Raw genomic sequence first — 10,143 nt, 5'->3', positions numbered from 1 at the left:
CTAAAATCACACATAATCTCACCAATGTTGGCATTAAAGTAATTTAATTCATAAAGAAGTCCCTGTAACATCATGAAAAGCTTAAAGTGGGTATAATTTGCCATGAAGAAGAAAGTTCACAGAAGCAAGAATAATTGGGAGCGAGGGGGTAGCTCAGAAATATAAACCTTAGTTAGCTGATGCAGGCAGTTTAAAATAACAACAACAACACAGACTAATTGGTAAGACTTGGTTTTCATTTGACTCAACTACTTATGAGCTCTGATGTTGAGCAATTTATTTAATATATCTTGTTCAGGTTTCTTCCTTCTCAAATGGGCAACCACTCCACAGGTGGTTGTGTGATTTAAATTATTGGATGCATGTTCATTATCTAGAACATTATCCAGAGCATAGTAACTACTTGAAAATTGTCATCCATCACTCTGCAAAAATCAGTTATTTTGAATGCCAGTTCAGATTTGCTTCACCCAGGCAGTCTTTCAGTGGATTTTTGCAGGGTAAGAGTGAAGAGGGTTGGTGGTATGTCCTAATGTTAGAAAATTAGTCAGAAATATATATTTCTGAATTGAAACTTATTAAATTAAACAATTCTTGGTGTATTACTTAAGAGCTATATTTCTTTTATTCTAAAAGCAAATAGCCTTATTGGGTTCCACAGAAACTACATATATTCTTAGAATTTGAATTGCCTGCTTTACTGACCATGAATATGGTGGATTCTGCTCTTGTGATTAGATTTTTTTATATGGTACAGTTGACCTTAAAATATGGAAATTATCCAAGTGGGTCCTGTTGAGTCACATGAGTCCTCTGAAAATAGAGTTTTCCAGTTGGTAATAGAAGAGGAATATATATTTCTGATTAATTTTCCAACATTAGAACATACCACCAACCCTCTTCACTCTTACCCCACAAAAATCCACTAAAAGACCTTGCCTTGATGAAGCAAATCTGGGAATTGTCATTTGAAATAGCTGATATGTGTGTATATATAATAATTATATATTTACAACGTATATAATAATATCTATAATTACATATTATATTATTATATATTATATATTACATATAATATCTATAATTATATATTACACATATAATATTATATATTATATATAATTATAGATATTAATTATATGTATTATAAATATATAATTATAGATATTAATTATATAATATATAATTTCATATATATAATCAATGTTCTTCTTGCAAATGACCTGAACAACTTTCTGAACCTCAATTTCTAGGAAGTTGCCATACTGAAGACTAACAAATTCAGTGCAGTCAGCTTTCCTTTCACTGATGGAAAGAAATTCTTATTTATTTAGCTAAGTATCATGCAAAGAAATTGAATTAAGTTTAATGAACATATTTTATTAAAAATACCTATCTTTAAATACTGCAATCTCAGCATAGCAAAGAGCTCCTAATAGAAGAGGCAACAGTTCAGTGGCAATAAATCCCAGCTCTGCCACTTAATAGCTCTTTGGCACTGGACAAGTTAACATAATCTCTCTGTGCTTCATTGTTCTCATCTGCAGAATGGAAACAGTAGTTAATCATATGGCTGATGTAAACACCAAATAATTCAGTATAAGTAAAATATTTAGAACAATGTCTGGCATAGAGTAAATGCCATAAAGATTTATTGACTAAAGTTAGGACTTTAAGGAACAAATAGAACCTGGCTGAGGGAACAAGATACCTACATCTCATGCTCATTCAGTGAATACTTCTAATGCATAGATGGTACTATTTAAGTTGCTGTTTTCCTCCAACACCACCACCCCATCTTTTTTTTTCTGATGGGCTGCTGTATCAATTCAGATTTTCTGAGAGGTAGGCACCAAAAAGGGATTAGATGAATAAGAGATTTGATGGGGAAAACACATATGAAAGATACAGATAAAGGGAGACAGAGTGGTAAGGAAGAGCTTTCAGATCACAACACAGATTGAGAAAGAAAGAAGGACTGGCCAGGAAAAGCTCACACTACAGTGAGGTTCTAAGAAAATCTCAGCCAAACCAATAAGGAGTCAACAAGTAAACACAACATTGCCTGTTAGTGGAATCCCACATTGGGTAGAGAAGGAAGGGACCCAGCCCCCTGTCATATCCAGATGTTGGCTAGAAGAGTCCAGATGAAGCACAGCATTTGCAGTTTTGAATGTGAAAGTCCAACAGCTGCCATCAGCTGTGCTTACCACAAAAGGTCTTCTTAAAAGGGGATCTGAGTGGCACACTTCTATGGTTGCCAGAGCCCCTGTGGTTGCATTTATGCAGGTGAAATGCACACATAACATGATGTCCACTGATCTTTTTTATTAGGTCATGATTTATAGACCATTGCTGGCAGGTGGACACCTAGCAGGTATCACTGAACACTCTAATGTTTTGGGGGGACCAGCCAGGAGGAAGCAACTGAGGCTACTGATGGCTCTCTGATGGGATCTACCTATGGGGAAGATTGATGCATTGCTGGTTAAATGTATCTGTGGACTGATGAATTGATCCTTTCCTAAGTTTGGCATTTGCTGATCATGGAGTCCAGTACTGAGCAGCCTTCTTTTACATGAAGGCCAATACAGGAATAATATGTATGGATACATATTATATGTACACATAGGAGTGTATGTGTGTGTGTATTACTTAGAGGCTACATTTCTTTCATTCAAAAAGAAAATAGACTTATTGGGTTTCACAGAAAATATATATATCCTTGGAACTTAAATTGCCTGCTTTATGAATAGAAGAATGCCATTAAGAAAGTTGGCACTGTTTTTTAGCCACCAAAATGATTATATCCAGAATTATTTGAAAAACATCAAGAATAAGGCAACTTTCTAAGTTTCTCATCTTGAAATTAGATCACAGACCACATTTCCAAGTTCAACAGCCCCAGCTGGCTCTCTGGCCTGTGTGTTGACCACGTCTCCATAGTATACCAGGTGCTATAAGAGGACCAGGGGCACAGAACAAAAAGATTAAGTGCCACGGCTTGGGAGGACACTGCCTAGTACACTAAGCTGACAAGGACAAAAGTGCTCTAGAGGTGTGTGAAGACATCATGCAAATTCAGAGGAGTGAGCCTCAACTCATCACTATGGGAAGAATAATGAATAGCTGGGAACTCCAGGTAGCAAGATGTGCCTTAATGGTGCTGCTGCACACACCTGACATCCAGCTTTTTCCTCATCCTACTCCACATCTTTGCTTCTAGTTTAACCTTGACTCTCCAAGTGCAGATGAGCTTAGTGTGACCCTTGCCACCCCAGTCATTTATTTATTCACCAATTTCTGAATCAAGGATATATTGAATACAAAGTGCATTTAGACTACAGTTTGTACTGATCCAAGGTCCTGTACACAATATATATCTATATTGTTACATTAATTTGCAGTATTAATCAATTCAAATCACTTAGGGAATAAATAAAATCCCAGCAGCGATACATTAGCCAGTTTCTCATCTATATTTTGCAGAGATGGCATGAAAGGTTGAAGGATTGTATTAGTGTATTTTCACACTGCTGATAAATACATACCCAAGACTGGACAATTTACAGAAGAAAGCAGTTTATTGGACTCACAGTTCCATGTGGCTTGGGAGGCCTCACAATCACAGCAGAAGTTGAGGAGGACCAAGTCACGTCTTACATGGATGGCGGCAAGCAAAGAGGGAGCTTGTGCAGGGAGACTCCTGTTTTTAAAACCGCCAGATCTCATGAGATCCATTCACCATACCAAGAACAGCACGGGAAAGATCCGGCCCAGTGATTCCACTATCTCCCACTGGGTCCCTCCCTCAACATGCGGGAATTATGGAAGCTACTAGATGAGATTTGGGTGGGGATACAGAGCCAAACCATATCAACGATTATGAGATTTGCTGCCAGAATATCAGCACTTACCATGTGTGACCTGAACAACTTTCTGAAACTCATTTTCCTTGCCATAATCTGGAAAATAGAGATAACAATATTTATCTTGCAAAGTATGCATTAAATTTCATATGCAAAGAGCAAAGTACAGTGATTGGAATAACATAAAATGAAAGGTAGAAAATAAACTAAGATGTGTAAAAAGGAAATTTAGATTTTTGAAAATAATTTAGAAGTGGGACAAATGCTCCTAAACAAGAAAAAAATCAGGAATCCTAAAGAAAAAGCATAATAGATTTGAATACATAAAATAATTAACCTCTATGTGATAAAATATAGCATAAACAAATGCAACTGAGCATATAATAGGCCAGGAAAATATAGTTGCAATGAATATAATGAAGATTAATAGCCATTTTTTTAAAGTTTCTGCAAATTAATAAGAAAAATACAACCCCAGAGAAAAATGACCAAATATTATATACCAGCAATTCACAGAAGAATTATAGCCAATAAAGACCTGAAAACATTCTCAGCTTAGCTGCTTCTTAAGTAACACAAACTAAAACAAATAAGTGATTCCACTGTTTTTACTCACCATATGAAAACAACAATGTAAATATTTAAAACAGGCCGGGCGCGGTGGCTCAAGCCTGTAATCCCAGCACTTTGGGAGGCCGAGACGGGCGGATCACGAGGTCAGGAGATCGAGACCATCCTGGCTAACCTGGTGAAACCCCGTTTCTACTAAAAAATACAAAAAACTAGCCAGGCGAGGTGGCGGGCGCCTGTAGTCCCAGCTACTCGGGAGGCTGAGGCAGGAGAATGGCGTGAACCCGGGAGGCGGAGCTTTCAGTGAGCGGAGATCCGGCCACTGCACTCCAGCCTGGGTGACAAAGCGAGACTCCATCTCAAAAATAAATAAATAAATAAATAAATAAATAAATAAATAAATAAATAAATAAATATTTAAAACATCCCTTATAGGTAAATATATGGGCAAATGGATACTTTCATATACTGCTTAAGAGAACATTAAGTCAAGGTGCCTGCTGGTGTAGTAAGCTTCACTATTATGATGCTTGGTTACAAAAATGGGGGAAAGATAATTTGAATCAATTTAAGTTAAAAATAAGAACATTATTACTGTTTACTACTATCATCATAAAGAGATTGAGATATTTCCTCAATCTTAACATTGCTCATGTAGTTTGACTGCAGGAACACTGAGAACCAGGCACTCAAATTGCATTTGGACTTATCTTGGGGGATCTTCTCTGTGTATGGGCTTCATACTTCTCTCTCTCAGTGCCAACTAACTTTGTCCCTTTCGTGAAAAACAGCAACAAACAAATTTTGAGTTTTAAGTCCTTAATAGCTTCAACCATCAGAACATTATTGATTCAAGTCACAAGTTTCCCATGCCCAAAAATTCCAAGAAAGTCAGTCTCTGGCCTTGACTAGATCCAATGAACATTCCTGGACCACTAATTGATAACTTCAGAGATGAGGTTCTGTGATTAGCCCAGCTTGAGTCTGGAGCCACTCCTGACCCAATCCATTGCATCAGAAAACGAATTCACATTAACTTGGCTGCTCTCAGCAGAAGGATGAGGGAAGTCATAATTTCCACAGGAAGGGACTGTTATTCCCAGAAGAAAAGCATGCTAGCCAGATACAAAAGAGCTTAAAATATACAGGCACTCAGTGTCCTTTTTAATAAATTAGACAATTAAAATATAAATTAGTATAATCAATTAATTAGAAGAGGAATTTAGCAATATCTATCAAGACTTTATATAATCTTATGTCCACAAATTCCACTTTTGGTCATGTATCATAAAACGAACATACATACACAAAAAGTATTAATTCATTAACTTGTTCATCAAATGTTTAGTGCATGGTGTGTGCTTACTATTCTAAGAGCTGGAATAATAGTAATTAAAAAGATAATATTTTCTGTATTTACATTTGAGTGGAGAACAGAAATTATAAAAAAGTGATTGCACATAACAAATGTTTGTTATTAAGCATTCTGTCCAATTTCAATGTCTAGATGTCATAAACTTACAATATAAATGTATCTTTTGTTTATGATCAGGAGTTTTCAGTATTTCAAATCTCCATCTATGATATCATATACACTGGCAATTGCAAATGGTGTCATGTTATGTCTAATTTTTACAGAATTGTACACTTTACAAAAAGTTTTCACATCTACTGTCTCATTTTTCTCATTCATCAACACTCCAAATTAGATAAAGGCAGTATTTTTATTACTTTATCATTGAATCTCCTCTCCAGAGCCAAGCAAAATGCAAGGTAAGCACCAAATAAGAATTTGTTAAGGTATCAAAATTAAGAGGCATGGCTAAAACACAGAGGTGCTTAGGTAACACAGCAAGTTATATCTTTGCAGTTGCCATTCCTTCTAGGTTTAAGGACCTTGAAATTTGGTTTTTAAAAGAAATAATTAAGTATTTTGTTCATGGTATATTCACAAAACAAGAATTGCTCTTGTAAAACTTGGAATAGCAACTGGAATTCATCGTATGGAGCATAGAAAGAAGTTTTGGTAACACCCAGATTTGAGCCTCAGGAGAAATCTAAGACTCATGCTTTAATTTTAAACACATATGTGTGACCTGGACAAGTTACTCTGCCTCTACAAAATGAGGTGATTGATTCAATTGAATAATTTCTTCTGGCTACAAAATGTGATGATATGTCTTCTTTTTCAACCATTGGACCTCAATGGTTGTGTTTTAGTTGACTCTGAAGACAAGGAAATGCATTGTAAAACAAAGTCATTCCAGGCATCCATGTGAGCAAATGAGTGTTTTAGGCTCCAAAAATGAGGTTGCAAACCTAATTATGAAAAAGAATAAGCATTAGTTCTGTTACTTAGTTAAGTGAGTCAACAGAAGAGAGTTTAAGCCCATTCTCTTTTTTGGAGAAGTCTCATCAAATGCCATGACTTTGCAGATACCTACCTAGGTAAATGCATTGAATGGGAACTACTGAAAAAGAAAGTCTGTTCTTAGGCAATCACTTTGGGCTGAAAATATAATGACAGAAGTAGTCCTTAGACAGGGTATAACATGATTAGTTATATCCTTCTCGATTACAAAGAATAACAAGCACACATAGTCCCTCACCTAATTTTCGTGGCAGCTTCCTGTTGTGGGATATAAATGGGTTTTAGAATACCATGAACTCAGGTTGAAAATTCTAGTCTTCGCCCTGAACGACATTGGCTAAGTTATTAAACTCCCTTAATCTCAAATTTCTAATCTACAAAATTAGGATAATAATATTTACATTATGAAATTTAAGTCACAAATGTATTTCAGCACCTGGTTGAGTCCTGTGACACCAAACAGATGATGAATAAACATTGACGTATCACAGTTTGTTTAACCATTCATCTATTAAAAGACATCTGGATTCTGTTCTGCCTATTATAAATAAAACTTCTTTGAATATTTATGTACAAGTTTCTATAAAAATAAGTTTTCATTTCCCTGAATAAATCCCTCAAAATGGAATTGCTGAATGATATGATAGCTGCATATTTAGTTTATAAAGAAATTGCCAACCTGTTTTCAAGAGTGACTGTGCCGCTTTACATACCACCAGCAACACAAATGAGATCCACTCTCTTCACATTCTCAACAGTATTTGGTATTGTCATAATTTTTATTTGTGCCATTCTGATAGGTATGTAGTGATAACTCATCATGGCTTTAATTTTTGTTTTGCCATTTGCTAATCAGGTTGTTTGTTTTGAGAGTTCTTTATGTATTTTATATGCTACCCCTTTGTCAGGGAAGTGGTTTCCAAATATTGTGTCTCCAGCTTCTATCTTGTCTTTTCATTCCCTTAGCAGTGTTATTCTGAAGGCAAAAGTTTTTAATTTCAGTGAAGTCCAATTTATTCATTTTCATCTTTTATGAATTTTACTAATAATGTTATATCTAAGAACCCTTCATGCAAGACTAGGTCACAGAGCTTCTCTCCTATGTTCTTTTCTAAAATATTAACAGTTCTATGTTTTATGTTTAAATACATAATGCATTTTACATTTTTGTATAACCTGTGAAGTTTAGGTTTATGTTCATTTGTATTGCCTATAAATTACAATTACTCTATCACCATTTGTTGAAAAAGTTGTAATTCCTCCTATGAATTGCTTTTCCATCTTTGCCAAAAATTGCCAAGACCATACACTGGGGAAAGGACAATCTCTTCAATAAATGGTGCTAGGGAAATTGTATATCCATATGCAGAAGAATGAAACTAGACCCCCACTTTGAACTAAATGTAAGACCCAATATAATAAAACTATTAAGTAGAACAGAGAAATGCTTCAGAAAATTGGTCTGGGAAAATATTTTATGAATAAAACCTGAAAAGCACAGGCAACAAAAACAAAAATAGACAGATGGGATGAAATCAAACTAAAAACCTTCTGCCCAGCAAAGGGAATAATCAGCAGAGTGAAAAGACAAGCTACAGAATGAGAGAAAATATTTGCACACTATTTATCCTACAAGAGATTAATATTCAGAATATACATGGAACTCAAACATCTCAACTACAAAAAAATTTAATTAAAAATTTAAAAATAATAAAAATCAGTTGGGCATATTTATGTAGTCCCTTTGTATTCATTCTCTGTTATGTCCTTTCGATCTATATGTCTATCCTTCCGCCAATAACATGCAGTCTTGGTTACTATAGCTACATAAGTCTTGAACTTGGGCAGAGTGACCCCTCACACTACATTCTTTTTCACAATTGTTTTCGCTATTCTAGTTCACTTGCCTTTCCATATTACTGTTAGAATAATCTCGTCTGCATGTACAAAAAAATATAACTGGAATTTTGATGAGGATTTTATTAAATCTGTTTATCAATCTGGAAGAATTGACATTTTTATTATGTTGAGTCTTGCAATCCATAAACATAGTACACCTCTTCATTTATTTAGAAATCTTTGATTTCTTCCATCAGTGTTTTGTAGTTTTCAGTTTGTAATTCCTGTACATATTTTTTATATTTACACCTCAGTATTTAATTTTTGGAGCAATTGTAAATGGTGTCATACCTTTAATTTTGATGTCCATGTTTTCACTGCTAGTATATAGAAGTGCAATTAGTTTTTGCATGTTTATCTGGTATCCGGTGATCTTTCTGAACTTACTTATGAGTTCTGGGAGAGTTTTTATAATACATTCTTTCAGATTTTCTATGTAGACAACCATGTCTTCTACAAATAGTGAAAGTAGTACTTCCTCCTTTTTGATGTGTATGTCTTTTTCTTTGCTTGCCTTAACTGCGACAACGAGAAAGAACTTCAGCATCATGTAGAATAAGAATGATGAAAGCTGACATCATGTATTTTTCTCAACTTAAGGGGAAAGCATTCAGTAATTCATCACTAAGTATAATGCTAAGCTGTAGATATTTTATAATTTTTTACTCAAGCTGAAATAGTTATCCTGTATTTCTATTTTTTATGATATTTTATAATAAATACATGCTGAATTCTGCCAAATGTTTTTTGTTTTATTTTGTTTTCTTTGCATCAACTAACATGATTGTGTGGTTTTTTCTTTCTTTCCTCTGGTAATATAGTGGGTTACATTGGCTAGTTTTTCTATATTGAACCAGACTTGCATCCTTTGAATAAATCTATTTTGGTCATGAAGTATAATTATTTTTATATATTATTGAAATATATTTGTTAATGTTTTATAAAATATTTTTCTGTTTATATTCATGAGGGATATTTACCTATAGTTTTTCTTTATTCTGTACTTCTTTTGAGTTTTCATTTCAGAATGCCATTAGTTTCATACGTTTAATTAGGAAGTAGTTCTAGTTTGTTTTCTAGAGAGACTAGACTGTGCTGAATTGGTATTAGTTGTTCATCAAATATTTGGTAGAATTCTTCCGTAAAATCATCTGGGACTGGATGTATTAGTCTATTCTCACACTGCTATAAAGAACTTCCTGAGACTGGTAATTTATGAAAAAAAGAGGTTTGACTCACAATTCCATAGGCTGTACAGGATGCATGGCTTGAAGACCTAAGGAAACTTACAATTATGGTGGAAGGCAAGGGGAAGCAAACACACCTTCACATGTAGGAGCAGGAGGAACAGAGAGCGAGAGAAGGGGGAAGTGCTACAAATTTTCTTTTTTTTTTTCTCCTTAAGCGTATTTTTATTTATTTATTTATTTATTT

The sequence above is a fragment of the Colobus angolensis genome, unplaced genomic scaffold, assembly GCF_000951035.1.
Source record: "Colobus angolensis palliatus isolate OR3802 unplaced genomic scaffold, Cang.pa_1.0 Scaffold262, whole genome shotgun sequence".
In the NCBI taxonomy this organism is placed as follows: Eukaryota; Metazoa; Chordata; class Mammalia; order Primates; family Cercopithecidae; genus Colobus; species Colobus angolensis.
This window is presented reverse-complemented; position numbering follows the sequence as displayed.